Consider the following 12,814-nt stretch of genomic DNA (forward strand, 5'->3'; position numbering starts at 1 on the left):
GGTTGATGAATGTGTTAGTGATATTGCTAAAGAGGAAAATGTTATAGAACCCATAATTGAAGAAGAGATGGAAGATAAGGCTCCTGAGCCTTTGATTCGTGATGATGGACCAATACCACCCTCAGTTTTGAAACCACCTAAATTAGAGTTAAAAGAATTGCCCAGCCATTTGAGATACGCTTTTCTAGGGAAGGTGATACTCTACCTATTATTATCTCTAACAAATTAACTAATGAACAAGAGACGAGTTTAAAAGAAATTGTTAGAAATAGGATAGGAAGTATAGGTTGGCAAATTTCAGACCTTAAGGGAATTAATCCCATCATTGTTATGCACAGGATTCATCTAGAAGAAGGAAACCCTCCTAAAGCGGATAGGCAAAGACGCTTAAATCCAAACATGAAAGAAGTAGTTAAAAATGAAATTACAAAACTTTTGGATAACGGAATTATTTATCCAATTTCGGATAGTGAATGGGTTAGTCCGATCCATTGTATACCTAAGAAATGAAGTATGACTGTAGTAAGAAATGATGAAGGAGAGTTAATACCTACATGAACCACCATAGGTTGGAGGGTTTGTATAGATTATAGGAACTTAAATATGGCAACTAGGAAAGATCATTTTCCTATTCCTTTTATGGATCAAATGATCGAAAGGATAGTCGGACATGCATTTTATTGTTTCCTAGATGGGTATTCCGTATTCTTTCAAATTTATGTTTACCCGGATGACCAAGCTAAAACTACCTTCACATGTCCCTATGGAACTTTTGCTTATAGAAGAATGCCCTTTGGTCTATGTAATGCACCTGCAACTTTTCAACGTTGTATGACTGTTATTTTTAACGATTTTATTGAAGATATCATGGAAGTATCCATGGATGACTTTTCCGTATATGGAGATTCTTTTGATGCATGTTTACAAAACTTAGATAAAGTGTTGTCTAGATGTGAAGAGACTAACCTAGTACTTAATTGGAAAAAATGTCATTTCATAGTAGATGAATGAATTGTTTTAGGACATAAAATTTCTGAAAAAAGGATTGGAAGTGGATAGAGCGAAGACTTCAGTAATTGAAAATTTACCCCCACCAACCACGGTTAAGGGACTAAGGTCATTTTTAGGACATGCAGGTTTTTACATAAGGTTTATAAAGAACTTTTCTGTAATTGTCAAGCCACTTAATAATTTACTTATAAAAGATGCTCCTTTTGATTTTAACAAAGATTGTTTGCAAGCCTTTAATACATTGAAAACTGCTTTAGTTAGTGCACCCATAATTGCTAAGCCCGATTGAGATTTACCTTTTGAAATTATGTGTGATGCAAGTGATTTAACCGTAGGATGTGTATTAGGTCAAAGGAAAGATAAGAAACTTCATGTCATATATTATGAAAGTCATACTTTATCCGGTGCTCAATTAAATTATACAACAACCGAAAAGGAAATGCTAGCAGTAGTTTTTGCATGTGATAAGTTTAGATCATACTTGTTAGGGTCTAAAGTCATCATTTACACCGATCATGCTGCTTTGAGGTATTTGTTTGCTAAGAAAGATGCAAAACCGTGTCTTATTAGGTGGGTCTTATTATTGCAAGAGTTCGATATTGAAATTAAAGATAAAAATGGAGTCGAAAATCTAGTCGTCGATCATCTATCTAGACTTGAAGATGAAAATGGTCCCACTGGTGAGACTGTAGGCGTACGAGATGATTTCCCTGATGAACATCTCATGCAAGTAAAGAGTCTAATGGCACCATGGTATGCAGATATAGCTAATTACCTTGCTGCAAATATAGTTCCTGATGGGTTGAATTTCCAGCAAAAGAAGAAATTCTTTTCAGATGTTAAAAAATACTTTTGGGAAGATCCATTCTTGTTCAAAACATGTGGTGATGGAATTATTAGGAGATGTGTTAGTGAGTCAGAATATTATTCAATTATGTTTGAATGTCATGCAAGCTCTTATGGAGGTCATAACGGCGTAAGTAAAACAATTGCAAGGGTATTAGAATGCGGATTCTCTTGGCCTACTCTGTTTAAAGATGTTCGTTTGTTTATTAATTGTTGTGATAAATGTCAAAGAGTAGAAAATTTAGGCAAGAAAGATGAAATGCCCCTGAAGAACATGTTGGAGGTTGAAATCTTCGATGTGTGGGGAATTGACTTTATGGGTCATTTTCCTCCTTCTTTTGGCAAAAATTACATTTTAGTAGCCGTAGACTATGTTTCAAAGTGGGTTGAAGCAATTGCAACCCCGACTAATGATGCTAAGGTAGTTGTTAAGTTTTTAAACGAAATATTTTATCGATTTGGAGTTCCTAGAGCAATGATAAGTGATGGAGGTACTCATTTCATTAGTAAAAGGTTTGAATTGCTTATGAAGAAATACGGAGTACATCACCGTGTATCTACTCCATACCATCCTCAAACGAATGGTCAAGTAGAAATATCAAATAGAGAAATCAAGTGGATATTAGAGAAAACAGTTTCATCTTCTATGAGAGACTGGTCTTACAAACTTAACGATGCGCTATGGGCATATCGTACCTCATTTAAAACACCTATAGGAATGACACCATATAGATTAGTCTATGGTAAAGCTTGTCAATATCGGTAGAATTAGAGCATAAGGCATTTTGGGCAATTAAAACCCTTAATTATGATTTACAAAGTGCATGTAAAAAGCGTTTAGTTCAACTTAAATGAATTGGATGAATTACGTTACTTGTCCTATGAAAACGCTAAGGTGTACAAAGAGAAAGTGAAAAAATGGCATGATGTTAGAATTACGGTAAAAACTTTCAAGATTGGGGATAAAGTTTTACTTTTTAATTCTCGATTGAGGTTGTTTCCATGTAAGCTTAAGTCTAGATGGACGGGACCATATTTGGTTACTACTGCGTTTGATCATGGAGCTTTGGAATTGGAAAATTCTAAGGGAGAACGATTCAAGGTTAACGATAATCGTTGTAAGATTTATTATGATGGAACTCCAGTCCAGGTAATTGAATTTATGCAATATTTAGATGCCTCTTGAGATTTCTTAAGGGATTATTTTCATATTTTAATTCTTAGCTTTTAGTATTTAGCTTTTACATTTCATTTTTAGTTTATCAATTAGAAAATTATAGTTAATTTTTTATCATTGAAAAAGATATTTAAAAAATAGGTTTTGAATCTTAATTATTTGTAATTGTTAAGATAAAATGTTTTTAAATCTCACTTGAATTAAATTTAGGTGAAGTTCCATCAAACATTAAGTTTCTGTTCGTGTAGAGATTATTAAAATCTCAACAGTGACTTTTTGTTTGAAGTTAGAAGGATTTCTGCTCATGCAGAGATTATTAAAATCTCAACTGAGATTATTAAAATCTCAAATGAGATTCTTGTTTTAAGTCTTACGTAAGTTTCTGCTCATGTAGAGATTTAGGGAGGTCCAGCACGCAGCTCTTTTCCAGTGGGCAAAGCGTGTCGTGACCAAGATTTCCAGAATCTCGACCGCGACACACGTGATTCATGCACCGATCTGTTGATTTTCTTCTCCTTCCCTTTTTCTCACATACATTCATTTCGAATTTTTAAGTTATTTTTCACCCAAAAGGCACCAATAGGCACCTTTTCATTTTTAAAAGTAATGATTTTTGGGAATAGAAACCTATAAAATTAAATTTTCTACATATTTTTCATATCTTTTCATCTATCTTCAGAAATTCTGAATTTTCTGTTTTAATTTTCTTAAGTTTTCACACACCAAAAATTTACGTAATCATGACTCATTCTCCAAAACAATTGAAGAAACGTAATCCCACTCGCGGAAAGCGTGTTGACATCTCAGCACGTTATAGTGTGTGGTTCCCTATTTTCAACGAGGATGAGGGACGACGTTATTTGCACTTCCGCTACGTTATATTATGTGGCATGATGTATATAGATGAGTTCTTAAATGATGAACTCGGTAACAGCGGAGATATAAACCGTTAACTTAACAATTTAGGATGGACTAAGTTTTCATCCATGTGTTTCCCAATTATAGGAAATTGGGCAGTAGAGTTCTTTTCAACAGTTCGATTCATCGACAAGCGGTGAGTTCGTATTACATTCGGTTATGCCGAATTACATGCATGGTTTGGTTTTCCACCACGTGATACATCACATATCCATCCTGGTAGAGATATAACTTCTCGAGATATTTGGAGGATGTTGATAGGATTTTGGAGATTTAATCCACGTCTTGCATTCAACAAATCTATTAATTCAAACTCCATCTTATATCTCCATAGGTATCTCTGTTACAGTCTTTTTGGATGTGTTTATGGAAGTATAGTTCATGACAAGGATTTATATGTTTTGGGAGACGTACTTCAAGGTAATATGGTGGATTCATCGAAAATTTTGATGGAAGGTTTGATATCTACTTCACGTTTGAAGAACAAGAAAGTTGGGTATAGGAATTTAGTCTGTGGACTTATTCTAGGTGCCAATGGCACAATTTCCGTTCCTTGGAGCAAGAATGAACCATTTTCCGTCCTTGACTTCGAATTCTTAGAAAGCCAAGGACTTGTCAAACGAGAATTTCGTCTTGGTCCGCGGTTTCTTTCTTCACAAGAAAGAGAAATAACAGTTCAAGCAAAAATAAACCGGGCTCAAGCATAAGGCATTACCATCAATAGGGATGAAGTTTAGATTTAGTTTGTGTTTAAGTGTGTTAATGAATAATTGATTGTAAATATGTCTTGATGTTTAGCTTACATATTTTCAGTTTTTTTATATAAAATGTATATATGTTCCAATATCAATGAAATTATCTTTTATAAATTTTTAGTTTAAGGAAAGCCTTTATGGCTAACCTTTTATTTAATTTTTCAGTTTTGATTTTAAATTTTTTTCAGGTATTAAATATTATTAATGGAACATTAATGCAAGAACAAATAAATTTAACAAGTTGAAAATGTCAAAAAAAATAGAGATTTTGGTGTACAGCTCAAAAATCTCGGTTGAGATTCTCAATATCTCTGGACGACCAGCAAGCAGGCGAAGTTAGGAAGAATTTTTCTCCTTGAAAAACGTCTATCGCGACCGAGATTTTAAGAATCTCGATCGCGACACGGAGATTTCAATCCGAAAATTGGTTGAATTTTGACACATATTCCTATTCCAACTTTCAATTAAACACATTTCCTTCTTCCACGCTAACTACACATCAATCACATTCAAATTCACCTCACTTTTCACCAATCAATACACTTCTCTCTTCCCCAAAATAAGAGTTTGGTCTTCCCCATATATCTTTTCCCTATTCATCTTCTTCCCCAAACACAAACCATACCCTAAACCTTTCATTTTTCAAATTTTCTCTCATCTCTCTCTATTTGCTCACACCAAAAAAAATCAAACACAAACACCATGCTTAGACAAAAGAGAGTTGCACACAAAACTCCTGCAACTTCGGCTAATAGATTACGGGTTCAGTATGGAGCACCCTTTGATATCAATTCCGATGCGGAAGGAAAGCGTTATCGGCACTTTTCTGGTTCCAAAATCCTATTCACCGATATGCCTTTCTTAGATTTTGAAACGGTGAGTAATTTTTCCTTCTCCGAAAGGATTAATGAATTTTTAAGAGTTCTTGGTTGGGAGGAATTTGCTAGTATGTGTTTCCCTCATAGTGAAACGGATATAGTTGAGTTTTTAGTAACTTTGGCCTATGATAAGAGGAATGGTAGAATTTCTTTTAGGAATTTGGGTAGGACTTTTGATGTTGGCTATGAAGAGATGAGTAGGTGGTTTGGATTCCCTACACACAAAAATTATGCTAAGCCTAAGAATTTTCAAACCAACCCGGTTTGGAGATCTTTGACGGATTTGGATAATTTTCGTCCAAAAAATACTTCAAGCAAACTAATTAAGGATAATTGTGTTTTCTATTTTCATAAGTTTTTATCCTATTCACTTTTTGGGAGAGTTGATGGGTCAAAGGTTCAAAGTCGGGATTTGTTTTTCTTGGATTGTATTTTCAAAGGTTTCGTGGTGGATAGTATTGGGATGATTTTTGATAATTTGCACCGAGCCTCCATTTCAACCAATAGACAAGTTCCTATGGGTAATCCCATTACCGGAATTGTTTTGGGAGCTACGGGTGGTTTGGCGGATTTCCAATCCCTCCCTCATAATTTTGGTTTTCCTCTATTGGATTATGCCGCACTTCAAATGGCAAATTTAGTACTTAAACAAGGGCCGCCTACTTTCAGATCGTATGAGGCTAGGACTAGGAGTTTGTTTGCTAGTTCGGGTGGCGGTGCATCTAGTTCACATGGTTTATGTACCCAAGAGGAGGAAAAGGAGGAAGAAGCGGATGTTGGTGGGAATGGAGATAGGCAAGAAGAGGAGGCACCATGTGAAGACGTCGGGGCCAATGTTGATGAAATGGTAGGTTGGCAACGTGTTTTGGAGCAAGTTAATGCCAACAATCGCCAAATGAATTTAAGAATGGATGAAGTCATTGCCAACAATCGCCAAATAAGTTTGAGGATTAATGAGGTAGATGAAAACATCAATAGCTTGAGGAGGGAGCACAAATCCACTCGACGTCGGTTATTATCCTAGTTCTGCCGTCAAGGAGTCGTGATGACACCATCTCCACCGGGTTCACCTTCCCATTGATAGGTTTTATCTTTCTTTATTTTTAGTTTATTTCTATTTTTTATTTTATGCTTGTTTGTTTTGTACAATTTTATCAATTTTATTTCAGTTTATATAATTTCGTACTCTATTTATTTATGAATTATCAATTTTTGCACCAATGAGGACATGGTCCAATTTAAGTGTAGGAGGCTCTATTTCATTTACCTATTTTTGAGTACGAATGCATGTTTTTAAGTACGAATGCTTGTTTTAAATTGTTGCCTACGTAGTAAAAAAATCATATGCTACATATGCTAAATTTTTTTAATTTTATCATAATGATAAATAATAACATATGCTTTTTAAGGTAATCAATATAATAATAGGTAAATATTTCTATAAGGGCAATCAAATATTGAATATTATTACAAATCTCCGAAACGATTTTATAAAGAAAAACGTCTCGAGTGAATGTATATAAGTAATAAATTCTTTATTTCGATCTTTGTTTTATAGTATGCCAATGCATGATAAATATAATTCTTATTTCTATATTTGTAATTAGGTTTATAGACATTAATCAAACTAACGTTTTTAGCTTTTTGCTCGGTTTGATTCCGTCTTACTTTAAAAAATCAATTGAAGTTTTTAGGGAAACTATAGTCATAATACATGTTGATTTAAGTCGATATAGGATGAAGGTACTATTTTCTTTCCCATATTAAAATTTTATTTTATAACTCATATCACCCATGTCATAGTCGAGGTATGAAAGGGAAGAAAAATAAATAAAACGGTACTTTTGACCACGGTTGCGAGCACCCTTATCACAATCGAGGTATGAAAGGAATGTTAAAATATAAATTAAAAGCAAAATAATGTGTCTAAAGTTTAAAGCCACAGTTGCGTCCACCCATAGCATGGTCGGGACCTCTTAAACGGACACAAAATAAAAATATTTATAAAGTCACGGTCGAGACCACCCTTATCATGGGCGTGACTAGCAAATAAGTTAACAAAAACCTAAATTCATATTTATAAATTTTAGTATAGGTTTGGGAAAAGGAAACTTTATGCTTAGAAATGCCTTGAGACCGAAGATCAAAAACATGTGTGCTTTCACCCGTCCCGAATGCTTCATTATAAAAATTGCAATACAAAACGGATGATAAATCACTTTAATCCTAGCTAGTTTGATGTTTTGCGTATAAATTTAACTTACAAGATTTATCTTTTGGTTTTAACTAATTTAAAAAGGTTACGTGGAAATGTATTCTATTTTTAAGATCGTTTGAAGGATACATTTAGTGATAATTTTGCTCGGGACTAGCAAAAACTTAAGTGTATGAGACTTGATAAGCCCAAAATATACCTAAAATAACATGCATAATAATGTCAATTTCATGTGGAAAATATGTTAATTATATTCTTTTGGAAGGATTTTACGTTGGTATTTGTTACTATTGTGCAAGGTGTTAAATTATTTGGAAAAATCCAAGTATGAGCTAAAATGGAGCAAAAACGAGTAAGAAATCAAAGTTTTTAGCAATGTTATCAAAACCGGACCGGACATCAAACCGGATTTATAACTGGATCATGGGTCACTTGGTCGGATCGGATGGCTCGGATTGGTCGAACCGGATGATGTAATAAATAAATAAATAATATTTATATATATTAAAAATATATAATTATTTTAAAATTATTTTTATAAATTATTTATATCTAAAATAAATCATAAAGTTATAAATTATTTATATAGATAAATAAATTAAACTTATCAACTCCTAATCACATAAAATCTATATTTTTAAGTCTTTTGTTTGTTCATGACAAAAATAGGTAATACTCCATTTTACATCCTTTAAGTAAAAGAAATTAAAGCTATAAAAAAAAAAGTAAAAGAAATTAAAAATTACTCATGTTCTTGGGGAAATGGGAAGTTTCTCAAAATGACACTTGCTCTTGGAAAGAGGAAAGTCTGAGTACTTTTGTCCATCTACTTCCATCTTTTCTTCTTTCCATAATATTTTTCCTTCTTTCCATAAAAAAAATTAATTAAGGAAAATGGAGAGAGAAGGTTGAGAAGGAGAGCTTGATGCACTCTTGTATAAACATGTATAATGTTTCTCCTACTAAATTTCTTTTCTCTGTATTTCGTTAAGGACAGCTCACCGGAATCTGCTTCTATTTCGTAGCTCGCCGGAATCTACTTCTTTTTCTTACTTCTGAGTCAGATGCTCTAATGGCGTTTCTTTTTATCAATTTTGGTGCTACTGATCTATTGTTCTTTTCCCTACTTCTGAGTCTGATACGCTGGAGTTTCGTCAAATTATTTTTTGTAATTCTGAGATAACCCGGGTCAGGTCGGTTCACCGGTTCAGTCCGGTTTAACCCGGTTAAGTCCGGTTTGATCCGGTTCAGTCCGGGTTTTTATACATCCTTTAAACCAGTGAGATTCGGACCAGAAGACTGGCCGGTTTCCGGTTCGACCGGTCGAACCGGCCGGTCCGGTCCGAGTCTGATAACATTGGTTTTTAGTGAAAGACGCGTACGAGACTCAGAGGCCGCGTCAGAGATTCAGCAAACAAACTAAGGAAGAATTGGCAAGTCTCTGTCGCGGACGAGATTATGGAAATCTCGATCGCGGCACACATTTGGCAACACCAGAAACACGTGAATCACCCACTCCTCCTTACTCCCTAAAGCCGCGATAGAGATTTCAGGAATCTCTACAGAAACAGCAACTTATTTCAGCATATTTTACATGTTTCAATTTCCAAATGACGCATCCTTTCATCCGGATAGAGGCGACTCTTTACCAACGGATACGTCCCTTTAACACACCTCTTGAACAATTATAAATAGAGGAGACATTTCAGAATTCAATGTTGTCAAAGATTTTTAGTGTATAATTTTGTTAGAAACATACTTGTTATACAAGTTGTACAAATAGTTGGATACAAGATACAGATTTATAGTTTACATTAGAGTTTTCTTCGAAGACGATTTTATGCTATGTAGTGACCGAATATGTGCTATTTCGAGGATTCAGCGAGAGGAACCAGTGTAGGAGGTGCCCCAGGGTCTGACGAACCTACGAAGTTGAGGAAAGGATTGACAACCTTGAACTCAATTAGTTAAAATGTTATCCAAGCTTCTTCTTCTCTGTTAACTTGTGACGTTTCAATTCAAACTAATGAAATATCTTTTCAATACAATTTCATCTTTACTGTTGTTTATTTTGAGTTTGATCTAAGTGATATTATTAAGTAATTTAATTAGTGTTTTCATGCAAAAACATGTATTTACAAATCTAGTATTTTCCATGTAAACTTTGTTGAACACTTAAGCAAATTCGAATTTATATTTGGTCATTGTGGGAATACCGAATAATCGGGTTTAGATTCCGAATTTGATTAAGGTTTTTAGTCTTAGGCTGAATAGGAAAGATTGATTACAGTTCAACTCCTTTAAATTGAGTTAATTGATAATTTGTTACATTTTTCTAAACAAATCAAAGTTATAAGTTGTATTCTTGCTTAGTATAAATAAGCCTTGGATATTAACTTTAATCTAAACATAAATTCTATAAGTTGTAATCTAAACTATAGGCAAAATTAAGATCAGAATCCATACCTTTTAAACCATTTAACGATTTTTCTATTAACCTCGAGAAAACGAATTTAATTAGAAGTATAATTTTTATTTATCAAAACGTTCCCTGTGGAATTGATATCTTTTTATTACTACAAGCGAAACCGTGCACTTGCGGAAATCACTCAACGGATACTATTACTTTCTACTCATCTGGATGATAGAAGTAATATCCTACTGTTTCGTTAGGATATCCAATAAAGAAGCACTGATCAGATTTAGAATCTAATTTATTTGATACAATGCATTTAACGAATGTTGAACAACCCCAAATTTTCATAAAAGAAAAGGTGGGTTTCTTTCCATTGAACAGTTCGAATGGTGTAGAACAGGCGGATTTGGTGGGTACTCGATTTAGGGTAAATAGAGCAGTTTCCAAGGCATAGCCCCAGAACGTCTTCGGAAGACTTGCCATGCTCATCATGGATCGTACCATATCTAATAGAGTATGATTTCTTCTATCGGATACTCCATTGTGTTGTGGTGTATACGAAGGAGTCCATTGTGAGCATATTCCATATTTCTCTAGATAATTCAGAAAATCATCTGAAAAATATTCTCCACCTCGATCTGATCGAAGTATTTTAATAGTCTTTCCTATTTGATTTTCTACTTCTTTCTTGAAGCATTTGAATTTGTCAAAAGCTTCTAACTTGTGCTTCATCAAGTAAATATAACCATATCTAGTGTGATCATCTATGAAGCTAATGAAGTATCTGAATCCTCCCCTTGCTTGGACTATCATAAGACTATATACATCTGAATGTATTAATCTTAGAGTGTCTGATACACGCTCTCCTTTATTGCTAAAGGGTTTCTTTGTCATCTTTTCTTCTAAACATGATTCACATGTTCCTATTAATTCACAATCAACTGGGTCTATAAGTCCATCTTGATGTAACTTAAGCATGCGTCTCTTATTTATATGGCCTAGACGACAATGCCACAAGTAAGTTGAATTATCTATCTTATGTATTTTGGTATCAATTGTGAAAACAGAAACTTTATCATTTAACACATAAATGACATTCAATGATATTCCTGAAAAATAGAAAATCTCATTTCTATAAAATTCGCAATTCGAGTTCTTAATTGAAACAGTAAAACCATCCTCTACTAGACAGCTAACAGAAATAATATTTCTAGACATCTTAGGAACGTATAAACAATTCCTTAATTATATTACAAGTCCAGATGGTAATGCTAAGACATAATCTCCAATTGCGAGTGCAGCAACTCTTGCTCCGTTTCCAACTCGCAAGTATACGTCTTCTTTCTTCAATAAGTAGATTTTGTGTTGTTTTGAATTGGACATATTCTGTTAGCAGAATGTACATTTGGTATTTTATGGATTGGCCATATCCTCTTACAAGTAGATTTTGTGTTGTTTGGCCATTTGGCCATCTCTTAGCAGTATGATACAATTTATGGATACGCTACTTGGTTAACATATGATACAGTTTATGAGTATGTTATTTGGTTAATAGATTATACAGGTTTTGTTAACAGTTTTTTGCATTTTTTTTTTGTTAACTGGGGGTATAGGTTTGAGGTAAAAAAACAGAGGATACAAATTTTTTGCATTATTTTGTTTAACAGAGGATACATATTTTGCATTTTTTTTAACAGAGATGATACATGATTTTTGCATTATTTTGGATACGTCTTTTGCATTATTATGTGTTCAAACTAAAGAGCACAAAACAATGATACAAAATAAAGCCATTTAATTAAGACAAATAAAGTCATTACAAGCCATACAGGTTAGCACCTACTTCAAATGGTCTGTTTTTACATAAAAATAACACTAACCAAATAAACCCAAAACACAAAACATATACAAAGCAAATATTACAACAGTTACAATCCATGTCCGTGTGCAAATCCTTCCCCCGTTTCTTTCTCTGTCAATTACCAAATCTCTTTTCTCTTGCAAAGCTTCTTCACATGAGCTTTCCCTTTCTAATTCATGTTTCACTCTTTCACTTTTTTTAATCATGTCTAGCTTCCTCGATAATCCAAGAATGACAGATTTTGGCCTTTGACCCATAGCTGGATCCATCCACTCGAAGAAGTTGCATACATTTGGTTTCTATTATAGAGGGGGAAAAGTCAAAAAAAAAAAAATACATAGAAGGGGATGAATAGGAAAAATGAGTTATTATCCTAAAATTGATACGGTTGAAGTATCTTCTGCCTAGATTCGAATCGCTCTAGGAAGTTTTCAAAGGAGCATCGATTCCACAGTGACAAATCCTTCCGCTCCCAAATCGATGGAGATTATGCCTGGTTGAAGGCATCCTCCTTGTGTATTTACTAAATCGGTTACATTTTTATAGATTAGGGTTTGTTACTTTTTATTATGCAGCTCAACCACTGAAGGACGACGAAGAAGAAAGAAGAACAATTGAGAGAGAGAGAGAGAGAGGAAAAACTGTTTATGAAACGATTAGAACAGGTATTGTATAGTTATTTAGGACGGAGAAGCAAGAAAGTGTATTTTAGATAAGGGGTCCCACTCTTTTAAATG

This window comes from Euphorbia lathyris, chromosome 5, assembly GCF_963576675.1.
Source record: "Euphorbia lathyris chromosome 5, ddEupLath1.1, whole genome shotgun sequence".
Lineage (NCBI taxonomy): Eukaryota > Viridiplantae > Streptophyta > Magnoliopsida > Malpighiales > Euphorbiaceae > Euphorbia > Euphorbia lathyris.